Source organism: Hylobates moloch, unplaced genomic scaffold (assembly GCF_009828535.3).
Source record: "Hylobates moloch isolate HMO894 unplaced genomic scaffold, HMol_V3 SCAFFOLD_20, whole genome shotgun sequence".
Lineage (NCBI taxonomy): Eukaryota > Metazoa > Chordata > Mammalia > Primates > Hylobatidae > Hylobates > Hylobates moloch.
Genome location: NW_026652295.1, coordinates 33,868,845 through 33,879,678, shown reverse-complemented (window position 1 = coordinate 33,879,678; position 10,834 = coordinate 33,868,845).

Genomic DNA, 10,834 nt, shown 5'->3' with positions numbered 1-10,834 from the left:
CTTTAAGTTCTAGGGTATGTGTGCACAATGTGCAGGTTTGTTACATAGGTATACATGTGCCAAGTTGGTTTGCTGTACCCATTAACTCATCATTTACATTAGGTATTTCTCCTAATGCTATCCCTCCCCCAGGCCCCCACCCCACGACAGGTCCTGGTGTGTGATGTTCCCTGCCCTGTGTCCAAGTGTTCTCATTGTTCATTTCCCACCTATGAGTGACAATATGCGGTGTTTGGTTTTCTGTCTGTGTGATAGTTTGCTCAGAGTGATGGTTTCCAGCTTTATCCATGTCCCTGCAAAGGACATGAACTCATCATTTTTTATGGCTGCATAGTATTCCATGGTGTATATGTGACACATTTTCTTAGTCCAGTCTATCATTGATGGACATTTGGGTTGGTTCCAAGTCTTTGCTATTGTGAATAGTGCTGCAATAAACGTACGTGTGCACGTGTCTTTATAGTAGCATGATTTATAATCCTTTGGGTATATATCCAGTAATGGGATGGCTGGGTCAAATGGTATTTCTAGTTCTAGATCCTTGAGGAATCGCCACACTGTCTTCCACAATGGTTGAACTAGTTTACAGTCCCACCAACAGTGTAAAAGTGTTCCTGTTTCTCCACATCCTCTCCAGCATCTGTTGTTTCCTGACCTTTTAATGATCGCCATTCTAACTGGTGTGAGATGGTATCTCATTGTGGTTTTGATTTGCATTTCTCTGATGACCAGTGATGATGAGCATTTTTTCATGTATCTGTTGGCTGCATAAATGTCTTCTTTTGAGAAGTGTCTATTCATATCCTTTGCCCACTTTTTGATGGAGTTGTTTTTTTCTTGTAAATTTGTTTAAGTTCTTTGTAGATTCTGGATATTAGGCTTTGTCAGATGGATAGATTGCAAAAATTTTCTCCCATTCTGTAGGTTGCCTCTTCACTCTGATGGTAGTTTATTTTGCTGTGCAGAAGCTCTTTTGGCTTTTGTTGCCATTGCTTTTGGTGTTTTAGTCATGAAGTCCTTGTCGACGCCTGTGTCCTGAATGGTATTGCCTAGGTTTTCTTCTAGGGTTTTCATGGTTTTAGGTCTAACATTTAAGTCTTTAATCCATCTTGAATTAATTTTTGTATAAGGTATAAAGAAGAGATCCAGTTTCAGCTTTCTACATATGGCTAGCCAGTTTTCCCAGCACCATTTATTAAATAAGGAATCTTTTCCCCATTTCTTGTTTTTGTCAGGTTTGTCAAAGATCTGATGGTTGCAGATGTGTGGTGTTATTTATGAGGTCTCTGTTCTGTTGCATTGGTCTATATCTCTGTTTTGGTACCAGTACCATGCTGTTTTAGTTACTATAGCCTTATAGTACAGTTTGAACTCAGGTAGCATGATGCCTCCAGCTTTGTTCTTTTGGCTAAGGATTTTCTTGGAAATGTGGGCTTTTTTTTGGCTCCGTATGAACTTTAAAGTAGTTTTTTCCAATTCTGTGAAGAAAGTCATTGGTAGCTTGATGAGGATGGCACTGAATCTATGAATTACCTTGGGCAGTATGGCCATTTTCACAATATTGATTCTTCCTATCCATGAGCATGGAATGTTCTTCCATTTGTTTGTGTCCTCCTTTATTTCGTTGAGCAGTGGTTTGTACTTCTCCTTGAAGAGGTCTTTCACATCCCTTGTAAGTCGTATTCCTAGGTATTTTATTCTCTTTGTAGCAATTGTGAATGGGAGTTCACTCGTGATTTGGCTCTCTGTTTGTCTGTTATTGGTGTATAGGAATGCTTGTGATTTTTGCACATTGATTTTGTATCCTGAGACTTTGCTGAACTTGCTTATCAGCTTAAGGAGATTTTGGGCTGAGACGATGGGGTTTTCTAAATATACAATCATGTCATCTGCAAACAGGGACAATTTGACTTCCTCTTCTCCTAATTGAATACCCTTTATTTCTTTCTCTTGCCTGACTGCCCTGGCCAGAACTTCCAACACTATGTTGAATAGGGGTGGTGAGAGAGGGCATCCCTGTCTTGTGCCAGTTTTCACAGGGAATGCTTCCAGTTTTTGCCCATTCAGTATGATATTGGCTGTGGGTTTGTCATAAATAGCTCTTATTATTTTGAGATACATCCCATCAATACCTAGTTTATTGAGAGTTTTTAGCATAAAGGGTTGTTGAATTTTGTTGAAGGTCTTTTCTGCATCTATTGAGATAATCATGTGGTTTTTGTCATTGGTTCTGTTTATACGATGGATTACATTTATTGATTTGCGTATGTTGACCCAGCCTTGCATCCCAGGGATGAATCAGACTTGATCGTGGTGGATAAGCTTTTTGATGTGCTGCTGGATTCAGTTTGTCAGTATTTTTTTGAGGATTTTCGCATCAACGTTCATCAGGCATATTGGTCTAAAATTCTCTTTTTTGTTGTTGTGTCTCTGCCAGGCTTTGGTATCAGGATGATGATGGCCTCATAAAATGAGTTAGGGAGGGTTCCCTCTTTTTCTATTGACTGGAATAGTTTCAGAAGGAATGGTACCAGCTCCTCTTTATACCTCTGGTAGAATTCGGCTGTGAATCCATCTGGTCCTGGACTTTTTTTGGTTGGTAGGCTATTGATTATTGCCTCAATTTCAGAGCCTGTTATTGGTCTATTCAGAGATACAACATCTTCCAGGTTTAGTCTTGGGAGGGTGTATGTGTCCAGGAATTTATCCATGTCTTCTAGATTTTCTAGTTTATTTGCATAGAGGTGTTTATAGTATTCTCTGATGGTAGTTTGTATTTCTGTGGGATTGGTGGTGATATCCCCTTTATCATTTTTTATTGCGTCTATTTGATTCTTCTCTCTTTTCTTCTTTATTAGTCTTGCTAGTGGTCTATCAATTTTGTTGATCTTTTCAAAAAACCAGCTCCTGGATTCACTGATTTTTTGAAGGGTTTTTTATGTCTCTATCCCCTTCAGTTCTGTTCTGATCTTAGTTATTTCTTGCCTTCTGCTAGCTTTTGAATGTGTTTGCTCTTGCTTCTCTAGTTCTTTTAATTGTGATGTTAGGGTGTCGATTTTAGATCTTTCCTGCTTTCTCTTGTGGGCATTTAGTGCTATAAATTTCCTTCTACACACTGCTTTAAATATGTCCCAGAGATTCTGGTATGTTGTGTCTTTGTTCTCATTATTTTCAAAGAACATCTTTATTTCTGCCTTCATTTAGTTATTTACCCAGTAGTCATTCAGGGGCAGGTTGTTCAGTTTCCATGTAGTTGTGTGGTTTTCAGTGAGTTTCTTAATCCTGAGTTCTAATTTGATTTCACTGTGGTCTGAGAGACAGTTTGTTGTGGTCTTTTACATTTGCTGAGGAGTGCTTTACTTCCAACTATGTGGTCAGTTTTGGAATAAGTGCAATGTGGTGCTGAGAAGAATGTATATTCTGTTGATTTGGGGTGGAGAGTTCTGTAGATGTCTATTAGGTCCGCTTGGTGCAGAGCTGAGTTCAAGTCCTGGATATCCTCGTTAACCTTCTGTCTCATTGATCTGTCTAATGTTGACAGTGGGGTGTTAAAGTCTCCCGTTATTATTGTGTGGGAGTCTAAGTCTCTTTTTAGGTCTCTAAGGACTTGCTTTATGAATCTGGGTGCTCCTGTATTGGGTGCATAAATATTTAGCGTAGTTAGCTCCTCTTGTTGAATTGATCTCTTTACCATTATGTAATGGCCTTCTTTGTCTCTTTTGATATTTGTTGGTTTAAAGTCTGTTTTATCAGAGACTAGGATTGCAACCTCTTCTTTTTTTTGCTTTCCATTTGCTTGGCAGATCTTCCTCCATCCCTTTATTTTGAGCCTATGTGTGTCTCTGCATGTGAGATGGGTCTCCTGAATACAGCACACTGATGGGTCTTTACTCTTTATCCAATTTGCTAGTCTGTGTCTTTTAATTGGGCATTTATCCCATTTACATTTAAGGTTAATATTGTTATATGTGAATTTGATCCTGTCATTATGATGTTAGCTGGTTATTTTGCCCATTAGTTGATGCAGTTTCTTCCTAGCATCAATGGTCTTTACAATTTGTCATGTTTTTGCGGTGGCTGGTACCAGTTGTTCCTTTCCATGTTTAGTGCTTCCTTCAGGAGCTCTTGTAAGGCAGGCCTGGTGGTGACAAAATCTCTCAGCATTTGCCTGTCTGTAAAGGATTTTATTTCTCCTTCACTTCTGAAGCTTAGTTTGGCTGGATATGAAATTCTGGGTTGAAAATTCCTTTCGTGAAGAATGGTGAATATTGGCCCCCACTCTCTTCTGGCTTGTAGAGTTTCTGCTGAGAAATCCACTGTTAGTCTGATGGGCTTCCCTTTGTGGGTAACCTGACCTTTCTCTCTGGCTGCCCTTAACATTTTTTCCTTCATTTCAACCTTGGTGAATCTGACAATTATGTGTCTTGGGGTTGCTCTTCTTGAGGAGTATCTTTGTAGTGTTCTCTGTATTTCCTGAATTTGAATGTTGGCCTGCCTTGCTAGGTTGGAGAAGTTCTCCTGGATAATATCCTGAAGAGTGTTTTCCAACTTGGCTTCATTCTCCCCATCACTTTCAAGTACACCAATCAAACGTAGATTTGGTCTTTTCACATAGTCCCATATTTCTTGGAGGCTTTGTTTGTTTCTTTTTACTCTTTTTTCTCTAAACTTCTCTTCTCACTTTATTTCATTAATTTGATCTTCAATCACTGATACCCTTTCTTCCACTTCATCGAATCAGCTACTGAAGCTTGTGCACACATCACGTAGTTCTCGAGCCATGGTTTTCAGCTCCATCAGGTCATTTAAGGTTTTCTCTACACTGTTTATTCTAGTTAGCCATTCGTCTAATCTTTTTTCAAGGTTTTTAGCTTCCTTGCGATGGGTTCGAACATCCTCCTTTAGCTCAGAGAAGTTTGTCATTACCGACCTTCTGAAGCCTACTTCTGTCAACTCATCAAAGTCATTCTCCGTCCAGCTTTTTTCCACTGCTGGCGAGGAGCTGCAATCCTTTGGAAGAGAAGAGGCACTCTGGTTTTTAGAATTTTCAGCTTTTCTGCTCTGTTTTCTCCCCATCTTTGTGGTTTTATCTACCTTTGGTCTTTGATGTTGGTGACCTATGGATGGGATTTTGGTGTGGATGTCCTTTTTGTTGATGTTGATGCTATTCCTTTCTGTTTGTTAGTTGTCCTTCTAACAGTCAGGTCCCTCAGCTGCAGGTTTGTTGGTGTTTGCTGGAGGTCCACTCCAGACCCTGTTTGCCTGGGTATCACCAGCAGAGGCTGCAGAACAGCAAATATTGCAGAACAGCAAATATTGCTGCCTGATCCTTCCTCTGGAAGCTTCATCCCAGAGGAGCACCCACCCGTATGAGGTGTCAGTCGGCCCCTACTGGGAGGTGCTCCCAGTTAGGCTACACAGGGGTCAGGGACCCACTTGAGGAGGCAGTCTGTCTGTTCACAGAGCTCAAATGCCATGCTGGGAGAACCACTGCTCTTAAGAGCTGTCAGACAGCGACTTTTAAGTCTGCGGAAGTTTCTGCCTACTTTTATTCAGCTATGCCCTGCCCCTAGAGGTAGAGTCAACAGAGGCAGCAGGCTTTGCTGAGCTGCAGTGGACTCCACCCAGTTCAAGCTTCCCTGGCTGCTTTGGTTACCTACTCAAGCCTCAGCAATGGCGGATGCCCCTCCCACTGCCAGGCTGTTGCCTCACACATCAATCTCAGACTGCTGTGCTAGCAGTGAGCAAGGCTCCATGGGGGTGGGACCCTCCGAGCCAGGCGTGGGATATAATCTCCTGGTGTGCGGTTTACTAAGACCATTGGAAAAGCGCAGTATTTAGGCGGGAGTGTCCTGTTTTTCCAGGTACACTCTGTCTCAGCTTCCTTTGGCTAGGAAAGGGAAATCCCCCAACCCCTTGTGCTTCCCGTGTGAAGCGATGCCCTGCCCTGCTTTGGCTCACCCTCCGTGGGCTGCACCCACTGTCCAATCAGTCCCAATGAGATGAACCAGGTACCTCAGTTGGAAATGCAGAAATCACCCATCTTCTGTGTTGATCACGCTGGGAGCTGCAGACTGGAGCTGTTCCTATTCAGCCATCCACTCATTTTTGTATTTTTAGTAGAGATGGGATTTTGCCATGTTGGCCAGGCTGGTCTCGAACTCCTGACCTCAAGTGATCTGTCTGCCCCAGCCTCCCAAAATGCTGGGATTACAGGCGTGAGCCACCACGCCTGGCCAAATTTGTGATTTTTTTTTTTTTTTTTTTTGAGATGGAGTCTTGCTCTGTCACCCAGGCTGGAGTGCAGTGGTGCGATCTTGGCTCACTGCAAGCTCTGCCTCCTGGGTTCACCCCATTCTCCTGCCTCAGCCTCCCAAGTAGCTGGGACTACAGCCCACCACCACGCCCAGCTAATTTTTTGTATTTTTAGTAGAGACAGGGTTTCACTGTGTTAGCCAGGATGGTCTCGATCTCCTGACCTCATGATCCGCCCGCCTCAACCTCCCAAAGTGCTGGGATTACAGGCATGAGCCACCGTGCCTGGCCCAAATTTGTGATTTTTAAGTTAACATTCCTAATAGAGACAGTTTGGATCACCAGGTCAGGAGATTGAAACCATCCTGGCTAACACAGTGAAACCCTGTCTCTATTAAAAAGTACAAAAAATTAGCCAGACATGGTGGCACATGCCTGTAATCCCAGCTACTCAGGAGGCTGAAGCAGGAGAATCACTTGAACCTGGAAGGTGGCAGTTGCAGTGAGCAAAGATCGTGCCATTGCACTCCAGCCTGGGTGACAGAGCAAGACTGTCTCAAAAAAACAAAAAGACAGTTCCTCTCCTAAAAGAAATTCAAGGAGCACTGCTAAGTTATTCTATTTTTCACTTCATTTTTATATTAAAAATATATGAAATTTAATATAATATATCTAATAAATACCTATCTCTATATTTATTATTTAGAACCCATAATTCTACTTTGGATAGTCTGTCTTGAGGAAATAATCCTAAATACATAAAAGGCTTTGTACACAAAAATGCTCATTCAGTATTATTTAAACCAACAAAAAACTAGAGATAACCTAAATGTCCAACAACAGATAAATGTTTAGGTAAATCATGCTGTATCCTTCTGATGGAATATTATGCAGCCATTAAAAATGATGTTTAAAAAGAGTTGGTAATATGGTCTGAGAGACCAAAACACACACCCCTTTATCACTAAGACAGAACCTAAGGTTAAGGAAACAAAGGTTAATTACACGGTTCAACGCAGCTGGCATGGCAACTCCCTAAATTCCTGTGGCTACAGGAAAAACCACATTCTGATTAAACTCTGTTAATAACAGGAGGTATCAGGCAAATGATCAGATCTCTCCTAGCTAATTTACAAGCCAGACCTCTACAACTCTGCTTGGACAGAGGACTGGCCTTACATTATTTTCTTTCTTTCTTTCTTTTTTTTTTTTTTTTTTTTTTGAGACCGAGTTTCACTCTTGTTGCCCAGGCTGGAGTGCAATGGCGCGATCTCAGCTCACCACAACTTCCGCCTCTGGGGATTCTCCTGCCTTAGCCTCCTGAGTAGCTGGGATTACAGGCATGTGCCACCACACCCAGCTAATTTTGTATTTTTAGTAGAGATGGGGTTTCTCCATGTTGGTCAGGCTGGTCTCAAACTCCTAACCTCAGGTGATCTGCCTGCCTCAGCCTCCCAAAGTGCTGGGATTACAGGTGTGAGCCACCGCGCCCAGCCCTTTTCTTTATTTTTTTAACATTTTTTACTTTTTATAATTGAGATGGGAGCTCCCCATGTTGCCCAGGCTTGTCTTGAACTCCTGAGCACAAGCAATCCACCCACCTTGGCCTCCCAAAGTGCTGGAATTATAGGCATGAGCCACTGGCCTACAAACATTCTTTTTTGATAAGCAGCTGCAGACCTTCAACCAGTTTCAGCCAGTTTATAGAGGCTCCACACAAACCGTCTTTGTGTTCTATAATTCACCTTTGATGTAAAGAGCCAAATTCCACCTCATTTTAATGCTAAAACCTGCCCCAAAGTGAACATGGGATGTATGTTACATATATGTTTTCCCATTGTGCATGTACTTGGCTCCCCTCATAAATATGTATAGTTTTTCCCCCAAACCCGCCAAATATGTATGACTATTGTGTAGTACAGACCCCGTGAGGCTTAAAACCCAACCTGCCCTTTCCCTCTTTGAAGAGAATAGAGAGCACCTTTGGTCCATGTCTGAGACTATCTCTTCCTGGTTTGCAAACTGATATCACTTAGCAAAGTTCTCCTATCTACTATTTAACCATCATAGTGGTCTTCTGGACAGTAATAAAGTGGAAAAATGTTATAATCTGATATTAAGTGGAAAAGGATATGATGATACGTATGGAGTGAAATCACACTTTTTTGAAAACTAAAAATTAGCATGGAAAAAAACTGAAAGGAGCCGGGCATGGTGGCATGTGCCTATAGTACCTGCTACTCAGTAGGCTGAGGCACAAGGATCGCTTGAACCTGGGAGGTGGAGGTTGCAGTGAGCTGAGATTGCTCTGCTGCACTCCAGCCTGGGCGTCTGAGTGAGACCCTGTCTCAAAAAAAAAAAAAAAAAAAAATTCCGGGCTCAGTGGCTCACACCTATAATCCCAGCACTTTGGGAGGCCGAGGCGGGTGGATCACTTAATATCAGGAGTTCGAGACCAGCCTGGTCAACATGGTGAAACCCCGTCTCTACTAAAAATACAAAAAAAATTAGCCGGGCGTGGTGGCAGGCACCTGTAGTCCCAGCTACTCAGGAGGCTGAGGCAGGAGAATCGCGTGATCCCGGGAGGTGGAGGTTGCAGTGAGCCAAGATCGTGCCACTGCACTCCAGCCTGGACAACAAAGCAAGACTCTGTCTCCAAAAACAAAAACAAACAAACAAAACAAGACAAACAAAAAAACTGAAAGGAAACACACGAAAATCTTACCAGTAACTGTCTTTGGATTGTGGTTCTGCAAGTTATTGTTTTTCTATGTTTTTTTCTGAGCATGCTTTTTTTTTCCATAATAGAAATATTGTTTTGTTTTCCTCTTCTTTTTTTTTTTGAGATGGAGTCTCGCTCTGTCGCCCAGACTGGAGTGCAGTGGCGTGATCTAGGCACAATGCAACCTCCACCTCCCGGGTTCAAGCGATTCTCATGCCTCAGCCTCCCGAGTAGCTGGGATTACAGGTGCCCTCCACCACACTGGCTAATTTTTGTATTTTTAGTAGAGACAGGTTTCAACATGTTGACCATGCTAGCCTGGAACTCCTGACCTCAGGTGATCCACTTGCCTTGGCCTCCCAAAGTGCTGGTGTAATTACAGGCGTGAGCCACCTCGCCTGGCTATTTTCTAAGAACAACAAAAATCTTCTTTATATTAAGAAAAAACATATATCCTCTGATGCTCTTACCCAATAATCTTAGTTCTACCCATTGGAGGTAAACTAAGTCAAAATTATTTTCCATGTAAGAGCTTTTCTGATGTTTGACATTTGACTTCATTCCCCTATATATTTTCTTTCCTTCCTTCCTTCCTTCCTTCCTTCCTTCCTTCCTTCCTTCCTTCCTTCCTTCCTTCCTTCTTTCCTCTCTCTCTCTCTACGTCCCTCCTTTCTTTCTCCTCCCTCTTTCTCCCTCTCTCTCTTTCTTTTTGAGACAGGGTCTTGCTCTGTCACCCAGGTTGGAGTGCAGTGGAGCTATCTCGGCAATCTCTGCTTCCTGGGCTGAAGCAGCAATCTTCCCACCTCAGCCTCCAGAATGGCTGGAACTACAGGCATTTTCTTCCAGCCTCCTGTGCAGCTAGGACATAGTCACATGACCAAGGCACAGCAATCAGATGCATTGAAAGGTGGGAAGATGAAGAACCAGGAAGCAAGCATAATTGATTGAGGTGAGTGGCAGCAGCAGTTCCACCCAATTTCCAGAGACAGCCAGGGCAGCAGTTGTAAGAGCAGCATCCAGCATTTGGTAAGATTAGCCAAGGAAGCAGCAGCTTCTGTACCCAGAGGTGGCAGCTGGAGTGTGTTCACAAGAACACACTGTTGTGTGGCTTGATTTGGGTACTGTTTCTGACTACACAGACTCCAAGACCTCCCAATTATTTAAGGTACTCCCTTATATTCTACTAATAAATTTCTTTTCTGGAAAGTCAGTTAAGTCAGCTTAAATCAGTCAGTTTCTGTTACTTGAATCACAAACCTAGACTAAAATAACTTCCCTGAATCTTCATTTTGACTAGATTTGCCCTGGGGGACAGCTCAGAGTGAGAAAAGTTGATTCCTGCCAAGCATCTACAGCCCGTTCCAGACCAGACAGGGATTTCAGCTACCAAAACCTGCTCTGATGCCTGATTACCGTGTAACTCAACAACTTACAGCTGAACAACTCACAGTGCAGAGTGGGAAGGCTGGATCGCCTCTGAATTTGATTCTCCATAGCCATTTCAGCCTCTAGCCAGCAGGTGGGGGCCTCCTCAGTCTTCTGAAATCAGACTGCCAGGCATTGCCCTCTCCTTCCCCTCTCACTGCTGCAGGAACTAGAGAGGCGACTCAGTAGGCACCCCTTGGGCCAGGTGGACCCCGGCAATAGTTGCTAATACGCCTCTTGTACTCCAGCCCCACTTCCCCATCCCTCCTCACATACAAGCCACAGAAAAAGAGAAGACGTGGGACCACAAATGCTGCGCATTCCATGTGGCCCCTAAGGTTTATGAGTATCTGTGAAGGCATCAGAGACAGGACACACTTTCCTTTGTCCAGGGTGATGGAAAGGACACAGGAGTTATTTTCTAACCCTGGA